Genomic DNA, 9063 nt, shown 5'->3' with positions numbered 1-9063 from the left:
GTGAGTGGGAGCAGGTGGCCGGCCAGGCGGGGGCAGAAGGCCAGGTGAAGGCTGCGGAACTGAGGGCGCCCAGCACAACCGGGGGCGGGCGTCAACCGCCGGGACGCGGGTTCCCCGCGCGCGAGGGCGCGAGGCCGGCCGGGGAGGCGCCCGCCAGCCGCGCCGGGTCACGTGGCGCGGTCACGTGGCGCGGAGCCGGGCCCAACGGCGGCGGCGGCGGCGGCGGCGGCGGCGGCTGAGGGAGGCGGAGACTCGGCCGAGACGCGGGGGGGAGGCGGCGGCGGTGGCGGCGGCGGCGGCGGCGGCGGCGCGGGGCTGCTGGAGGCGGAGGCGGAGAGGCGCGGAGGAGCGCGGGGCCGCCGCCACGGGCGCTCGGAGGTGAGGCGGGAGCGGGGCCGCTGTCACGGGCGCCCGGGGTCGGGCGCTGCCGCCCTCCCTGGCGAGGAGGCGACGGGCCCCAGCGCCGCCGGGAGCGCCCTCCCGAGCCCGGCCGGGCGCTCGTCCCTCGAGGTGGGCGCCCGGCCCCCAGGCTCCGGCCAGGCCCCTGTGCGCGCGCGGGCGGGGGGCGCGTCGGGCGGCGCCGGGCGGGGAGGGCGGCAGCGCCCCGGCTCGGCGGGAGGGCCGGTGCTCGGGCGGGGGGCGGCGGGCGGGCCGCCTTGGGTGGGCTCTCCCGAGGGCGCGGTGGGAGAGGGAGGGTGGCGGACACCGGACTCCGGGCGGCGCTGGCTGCTGATTTAGCCTTTTGTTTCAGCGTACACGAAAATGGGGCGAAATAGAGCTTGGTGTGCGTGTGTGTGTGTAAATCAGGAGGCGTTTGGCTTGGAGCCATTTTTTTTTTTTTTTTCTTAATTGTGGAGACAGAAAATCCCTTAAAACGGTTTCCCCAGGGAGACGGGGCTGTGCTCCTCCTCTTCCTCCCCAACGTCTGGATGGAGTGGATTTCCCTCCCTGCCTCTGCCCACCTTCTCGTCCTCCAGTCTGTCTCCCTCCCTGCTTCCCCCTTCCTTCCCGCCCCACCTCGGTGAAACCCCCCGAGCGAGCGGGGTGTCTGCAAAGCGGCCCGGTCACCTGTCGTGGCAGCTGCATGGAAATGCTGGCGCTTCTGCTGTCTGGTCTGTGCTGTTTCCTCTGGCAAATCACGGAGATTCCGCTCAGAATACCAACCCTTCCTCTTCTCCCTGCGCTTGAAAACAAAGTGCATGATGCTGGTTCTGAAGTTTGACCCGCTAGGGCAATTAGCAGAGAGAGAGGTGTCTACTTTTTCCTGTCACACCACTTCAAGGTTGGAAAGGTGAGGGCCACCTAGCTTTGTGGAAGAAATGAGGGTGACACAGTCCTACCGGGGAGGGATGTGACTTACCTGCTAAATTGCTGTGGTGATCGGAAAGTCTTCTGACACTTGTCTTCTTGGGGACGATCAGCTTCCCTCGCAGGGATCGGTTTCCTGGATTTCTGTATTTGGGGGCTCTCTTCTTTGTATTTTCAGTCCAGCAGCGCCTTAAGGGTGCCCAGTAGGCAGGTTTTTGAAAAAGCCCAGAGAAAAATCATTTATTCCTAAGGTTTTCAAGAGTGTAAAAATCTATCTTTGTGGGGGTCCCTTTCTTTCTGCCTCTCTGTGTCTCAGGTTTCCATGTCTTCCTAGCTGGAGTTTTTTTAGTTCTTGCCCGCAGGGCCCCTGGGAATCGTGCTGTGGTTCTGGAGAGGGCTCGTCCCCAGGCCCCATAGCACCGGAGAGCTGGGGGTTGAGGTGGTGATGGATATGAAGTGACAGGGCACCTTGCACATAAGCCACCCTGCAATCCAGAGAGCAGCCGCCCAGACTCCTGGCTGGCTGCTGGGGCATTTTGGAAGCTGATCTCAACATTTTGCAATGATAGCCACATGCAGACTGGCGTCCCCCTTATTTCTTGATAGTTTACCGTCCCAGAAATGAATAAATTGTGAGTAGCTAAATCTAGCGTTTAGTCCCTCAATTTGAAGAATAGTACTTAATTTGTATGAAGGAGTTATTTGAGGATGTGAATTTTCTTTAAGAATTTCAAGTACTCTCTTTTAGTAAGGGCTGTGAAAATAGCAGGATCTTCATGTGATGGGGGAAGTGGTTGACCTCTAGAGTCACAAGTATGTAGACCTGAGTTAGAGGAAGTCATATGGGGAAAATTTTTAACACAGTGGAGCTTTCAGACAGGCGTGTAAGAGCAGAAAGCCAGGATTGCTTCTTGTGCCTGAGAAATAATAATAACGTGTTTTCTACTGTACACTTTAAAACTGACTTCATTTAGAAGAGGTGCGTGTATCTTACGAACTTTCTGTTTTTCATATGGAGCCATAAGAGTGGCCGTTTGGTTATTCACATTGTTTCCCTGCCCGAACGCTGAATTGAAAAACATTCTTTAATCCGTAAAAGGATGCATGGTGCGTGAAACGTGTTTCAGCATCGATGCTGAGATCCAGGCTAATGGAAGAAGGGTAAAGAGACAGCAGCCTTCCTTGGGGTGGAATGTCAGCCCTCTCACGTGGCTGGTGTGCCAGACAGAATGTGAAGCCCAGGTTTTCTTTTTGGTTTTACAGCAGATTCACGGAGTATCCGAAATCAGGAATGTTTATTTATTGAGTGCCTACCATGTGTGTGGCTAAGCTAGGATATTGTTCTTCGTCTGTTCCACTGTATTTACAGTATCAATTACAGTCTCCCTCCTGTTCTTTTCTGTGTGTGGAGAAAGATTGAAGATAGAGTGGCCCAGCTAATGCATGTGATTCATAAAAATTCATTAAAAAACTGAGTAAAACTTTTGTTATGAAATGCTCTGATTTAGGTATCGTATTGACTCCTTGTCAGGACTCTGTGAAAGTATTTTCAATAGTACCGTACTGAGACGGTTCATTTGCCGTTAGTGAGGCTGCTGAGACTGCAGGGAATATGTAATTAAAGTATAAAATTTCTTTTAATTTAGCTGGGATAATGTTAATTCAGTTACTGGATTTTAACATACTAAACATACTATTTCTTGTGTGGCAAAATACACATAAGAAACTTAGCATCCTAATAGTTCACTGGCATTAGTACATGCATGCAGTTGTGCAGCCGGGACCACTGTCCGTCGTCAGAACTTTCCATCTTCCTACACTGAAACATTGTGCTTACTAAACAACAGCTTCCCATCCCTTCCCCCTCAACTGCTGGCAGTCACCCTTCCACTTTCTCTCTGAGTTTGACTACATGAGGTCTCTTCTATAAGTCCATTCATACCGTATTTGTCCTTTTGTGACTGGCTTATTTCACTTAGCATGTCTTCAGGGTTCGTCCATGTTGTAGCATGTGTCAGAACTTCCTTCCTTTTTAAGGCTGAATAATACATGTTCCAGTAGTGTATGTGTGTACCATGTACATATGTGTATATCACATTTTGTTTATAAACAAATTTTATACTGAATGTTAACAGTCATAGTAACCTCATGATGATGGGGAGCTATCCCTGGAGATTATGGATACTTGTGTTACAACAAGAAAATTACTTATTTAATGCACGGTACCTTTAAAAAAATAGGATCCATAGGGGATAAAACTAATATGTATGTTACATCCTTGCTGGGTCCTGTCATTTCCTTTGCATGTGGATTGTGACATAGGGTGCCTCTTTCTGAAATTTGCAGGTGATGCAGATGATGTTATTTCCTAGTTAATGTTATAATGGTGGTATATTTTGCTGTATGGAAGAATATATAGGGCTCACCCTGAGGTATGGATTGTATAGGAAGGATGGGGAAAATGTGTATTTCCCTTTATTTACCACTTTCTAAAATCATGAATGATTTCCCTAGCATACTCCAACGGTGACAGATGAGGGCTTCCTTCTTTATCTCTTTTTTTAATAATCATTTTATTTTTTTAAATGTTTGTTTATTTTTGAGAGAGAGTGTGTGCGCATGTGTGTGGGAGGAGCAGAGAGAGAGGCAACAGAGGATCCGAAGCGGGCTCTACACTGACAGCACAGAGCCTGATATGGGGCTCAAACTCATGAACCACAGGATCATGACCTGAGCCAAAGTCAGATGCTCAACCGACTGAGCCACAACTCAGGCGTCTCTCTCTTTCTCTCTCTCTCTCTCTTTTTTTTTTTTTTTGAGTATCTTTATGAACATCTCTATTTAGCATTTATGATGTATTTCAGTTAGTTTCCTTTTGATGCTCACACTGCCCTGTCTTTTTGACTAAAGCTTAGTCAGGTTGGCTCCAAGTCCTTATGACATGCCTCTAGTAATGTCTAGTAGCTTCTTTGCTTTCTGGTATGATGAGATGTTCCAGGCTCATCCTGTACCCTTCCTATTCCAGATTTGGAATCAGAACAGACCATTTTTTAAAGGGAGGGAATAAAAGGAAAAATAAATGACCAATAAGTGTATTAAAATACTTAATTTCATCAGTAATTAAAGAAATGAAATTAAAAGTATGATAAAATGCCATTTGTTGTGGGCTGAATGTGTCTCCCCTGAATTTGTATGTTGAGTCTCTAACCTACAGTATAGTGGTATTTGGAAATGGGGCCTTTGAGAAGTAATTAGGGTTAGGTGAGGTCATGAGGGTGGAGCTCTCATAGGATTAGTGTCCTTATAAGAAGAGACACCAGAGAGCTTGGTGACCCCTGTTCCAGTCATGCCCAAGAAGAGGTCATGTGAGCACATGGCCAGATGGCAACCGCCTACAAACCAAAGGAGAGGCCTCAGAATGAAACCTACCTTGCTGGCATTTTAATCTTGGACTTCCCAGCTTCCAGAACTGTGTGGGAAAAACTTCTGTTGTTTAAGTCAACCAGTCTGTGGAATTTTGTTCGGACAGCCTAAGCCAGCTAAGTAAGATGCCATTTTTTAATTAAAAAAATTTTTTTTTTACTACTGTGCTTTTTTTTTTTTTTTTTTTTTTTTTTTTTGAAGTAGGCTTCATAGCACAGGGCTTGAACTCATGACCCTGAATCAAGACTTGAGCTGAGATCAAGAGTTGGATGCTTAACTGACTGAGCCATTTAGGTGCCCCATCACCAATTTTTAAATGTTTATTTATTTATTTTGAGAGAGAGAATCCCAAGCAGGCTCCATGTTGAGCCCGGTGCAGGGCTTAATCTCACAACTGAGGGATCATGACCTGACTGGGAATCAAGAGTCAGATGCTTAACCAACTAAGCCACCCGGGTGCCCCTGACACCATTTTAAGTTTGTTGTATTGGCAGTATTATTCAGACTCAATTTACACCTTACTGGATGTGAAACTATAGACTTACTGTATGTAAAGTATTATGTTATTATGATTACTTCTATAACTTCTACTGGTAGTCTTAATATTTGGGCATCTCTCAGTTTGAAATGGGAATAAGGTGGATAGTAATTTCCAGTGTTGGTGAAGATGAAGGGAAATGTGTACTTTCTGTTTTAGTAGAGATATAAATTGATGCATTCATTCTAAATGCTGTTATGTATCAAAATATAAAACTTGCATAGCCTTTAATCCAGAAAATCTATATTTAGGAATTTATCCTAAAGAAATGTATAGTAGGAAAAGTTAGCAAAGATATATGTTAGTAATAAGGAACTATTTACTGTATATAATTATATAGTAAATAAGTAAGGAATTGATTAAATAGGTTGTACTTTCATTCCAGGCAGCCATTGAAAATAAAGATATGGATCTATATTATTTCCAGTCTGGAAAGATGCCTGTGATATATTATTGATTCAAAGGCAGGTTACAGAACTGTAAGGCATAGCACTTATGTAAAATATAGGCATAGAAAATGCGGAACAGCAAGGCTTTAGATGCCAAGAACCACGCCTCTGAGCATCTAGACTTTGGGAACCACCAAATGGATGGTCTCTTCTGGTCGCCAAGTCTCAAAGACTGCACCAACTGGTTTCATTCTCGGGTCTTAAGATGCAGTCTTCTTGGAGAGAGGGAATATGATTGGCCTAGTTAGGGTAATTTGCCACGTGTGGGGTGTTTTTAGTGTGTGTGTGTGATTGCTCTCAGTTGTTTCACAAAGACATTATGGAATACAGGAGGAGTCACAGTGAGAGTTGGGGTACTTTTAACTAAAGAAAGGAGAAGACATTCAAGGAAGGTGGGAGATAAGTGCCAATTCGTATTTAGTTAAAATTAAGCTCTTTGCTTAGAAATATTGAATTAATTACATTTCCATAAATTGCTGCAAACTCTGATAAGCTTGGTCTTTTCCCTTTACCATCCCATTTTCACATAGTAAGACCTATACCAGCAGGTCAAGTCTATTTGATTTCTTGCTTTCATAGAAAACAGTGGGTTGTAATTAAAATTTTGGGTTATTTGTGGATTTTAAAAGTTAAGCTATTTTTCCCTTAAAAATTTTTTTTAATGTTTATTTTTGAGAGAGAGAGAGACAGTGTGACTGGGGGAAGGGCAGAGAGAGATGGAGACACAGAATCTGAAGCAGGCTCTGAGCTGTCAGCACAGCGCCCGACGCAGGGTTCAAACTTACAAGCAGTGGTGAGATCATGACCTGCGCTGAAGTCGGATGCTTAACCGACTGAGCCACCCAGGTGCCCCTTCTTTAAATGTGACTAATTCAGAATCAGATATATTTCTCTGATGTCAATGAGTAGGAATAGAAGTCTTTGTACTCGTATGTGGTGTCAACAATACCCGCCCTTGAAAGAATTTTAAGATTAGAATTGAAAAGTAGTGTTTATGGACATCCTCCAATAGTAATGGTATAGTAGGTTGTAGAGTGTAGAGAATTATTCTCTAGGTGTGGAGAGGTGCTGTGCAGATAATATAGACTTATTTGAATGACTTTTTCACTGTTAATTATTTTTAATCAAAAGCACAATTAGAGTCAATATGGATGTGAAAGAGCTCTGAGAAAGATAACACACACTACAATTTAAGATACTAATTTCTCACTTAAAAGAAATTAAAGACTCAATTTAGACCTTAATGGATGTGAAATGCTTTGGAAACGCATAATATAAGGTGTTATGTTGTTACAGTTATTTCTGCTCTCGTTGGTAGTCTTTTAAATATGTATATATATTTTTTTAATATTTATCTATTTTGGCGGGGGGGGGGGGGCGGGGAAGGGAGGGACAGAGAAAGACAGAGACGGAGAATCCCAAGCAGGCTCTGTGCTGGGAGCACAGAGCCTGACTTGCGGCTTCATCTCACAAACTGTGAGATCATGACTTGAGCTGAAACCAAGAATTGGATGCTTAATTGACAGGCGTCCCTCTTTTTAGAGTCTTGATACGTAGATATCTCCTCCCAGCTTGGAATAGGCATGGTAGAGATACTGGGTTAAAGTTTTTGTTACATCAGCTTTCTCATGTTTAGTTAACACTAAGAAGTTGGCTTTTTAAATAATTTTTTAAAGATTTTATGTTAAGTAATCTCTACACCAAACACGGGGCTCGAACTTAACAACTCTGAGATCAAGAGTCACATGCTCTACCGACTCAGCCAGCAAGGTGCCCTGAAGATGGCCTTTTTGATGAATAATCTTTTATGAGAGAAGTCTCCACTTTTAAGTCTCAGATGTTGATCCAGCTAGTTACTGGTTGGAACACTGGGTTCTAAAGTCTCTTTTGTATCTACTTTCAAAAACTTTTTCAATGTTTTCAAATTCCACTTCAATGTTATAGACAGATGTCACTGAGTTCTTTCATCCTGCTTAACGTTTCCTTCACCAATTTTTTTACAAATGACAAAATGAAGAGAAGTTTAAACTTGAGGCAGTTATTCCTCATTTGTGTGTGTATAATTTTCAGTCTCTGGCAAGGGAAATCAAGTCTTGTGTAGAAGACCCGTTCAGTGCCGTGTTCGCTGTCCCCTATGTTCTTTTTCTTCATATTGGGCTGTTGCGAGTATATGTTACCTCCCTGGGGAAAACACATGGCATTGTTATTGATCATTGTGATAAAATAGTAGTATCAGAGGTCCTCTGTGAGCAACAGGCTGAGCTGTTAATACCGGGACAGTTTTCTTATTCCTGACAAGTTGACAAGCGGTGATGTTACCATATACTGAGAATATACAGGATTATCTTGGCACATAATCAGCTTCTTAAGCTTCAGACAACCAGCACATACCTGCTTAGCCACAAAACCGGATGGATAGTTCACCAACAATGATATCAAAACATGCAGCATAGGAAGTTAGGCTTATGCTGTGTATGAAAACCCTGGTCAACCAAAGCTGGCATTTTAGGCATTCATAATTTTGTGAATTATTAAATAATCAGAAAAATTTAACTGTGTATTGACATTTGTCAAATTTGAGAGGAAGGTCTTAAAAAAATGATAACCTGTTTTTAATTTAGAGAAGTAAGTTTAAGGAGGTTGAATCATGGGCATCGCCAAGGAGAATGAATGTTGTTAGGACTCAGGTCACTGAGGTTTTCCAGCCCTTACAAATAGTTTGAACCTTTTTCATTTTTGTTCATGTCATCTTTTCCCATGAAATGAGAAACCCAATCTTGGGTTTCCTACATCAGGAGGTTAACTTTTCTGGACTAGTTTTCTGATATCTGAATAATAAATTCTGTAATATTTGAAATGCTTGGGTAAAGACACAACTCTTAGCAGAAGATAGCTCACAGTTTGCTTGTCTTATTCCTTTAGTAGTTTAAATACTGGAACAGAAGTGAGAAGGAAAGTGGCATGCATCTTGTTTTGTCCCCTTACCCAGCTTTGATTCTAAGGTACTTGGGAATAAATTCAGTGTAGGATTGGGGTGCTGCCCACAATGTATCTGTGATAGCTTACTGGAGCTTCAGTTCCCAGCCTTTTTGGATTTATGGCATCCTATTTGTATTTGATTTTGCATCTCCCTCCTCCTCACCATTGTAATGGCTGTGACATCCAGGACTGTGTATTGTCAGTGGAGAGCAAAGTACTGATATGTGCAGCCCACAAATTGTCACCATAATTCAGTTTTATCTAATTACATCACCTTTAATTTTTAATCACTGCTATTAACAAGCCTCACAATTTCATTGTTCTATGAAATAGGTTTATTTAGGTTTTTCATTAATTAAAATTAAT

General features: G+C 43.7%; 1 protein-coding gene across 3 annotated transcripts in view; it reads left to right on the top strand.

Moving 5' to 3' along the window:
• Nucleotides 1–228: 228 nt before the first annotated feature.
• The window catches only part of TULP4 (TUB like protein 4), a 239541-nt gene continuing 230706 nt past the window's right edge, over nucleotides 229–9063 (top strand). For all 3 annotated transcript variants that reach the window (XM_027056542.2, XM_027056541.2, XM_027056540.2), the window contains exon 1: nucleotides 229–378. The gene's annotated coding sequence lies outside the window, so the exon portion shown is untranslated. The remainder of the gene's footprint in view (nucleotides 379–9063) is intronic.

Source organism: Acinonyx jubatus, chromosome B2 (genome assembly GCF_027475565.1).
Source record: "Acinonyx jubatus isolate Ajub_Pintada_27869175 chromosome B2, VMU_Ajub_asm_v1.0, whole genome shotgun sequence".
Lineage (NCBI taxonomy): Eukaryota > Metazoa > Chordata > Mammalia > Carnivora > Felidae > Acinonyx > Acinonyx jubatus.
The sequence above is the reverse complement of the archived record's forward strand: the minus strand, read 5'-3'. Positions and strand labels throughout refer to the sequence as shown.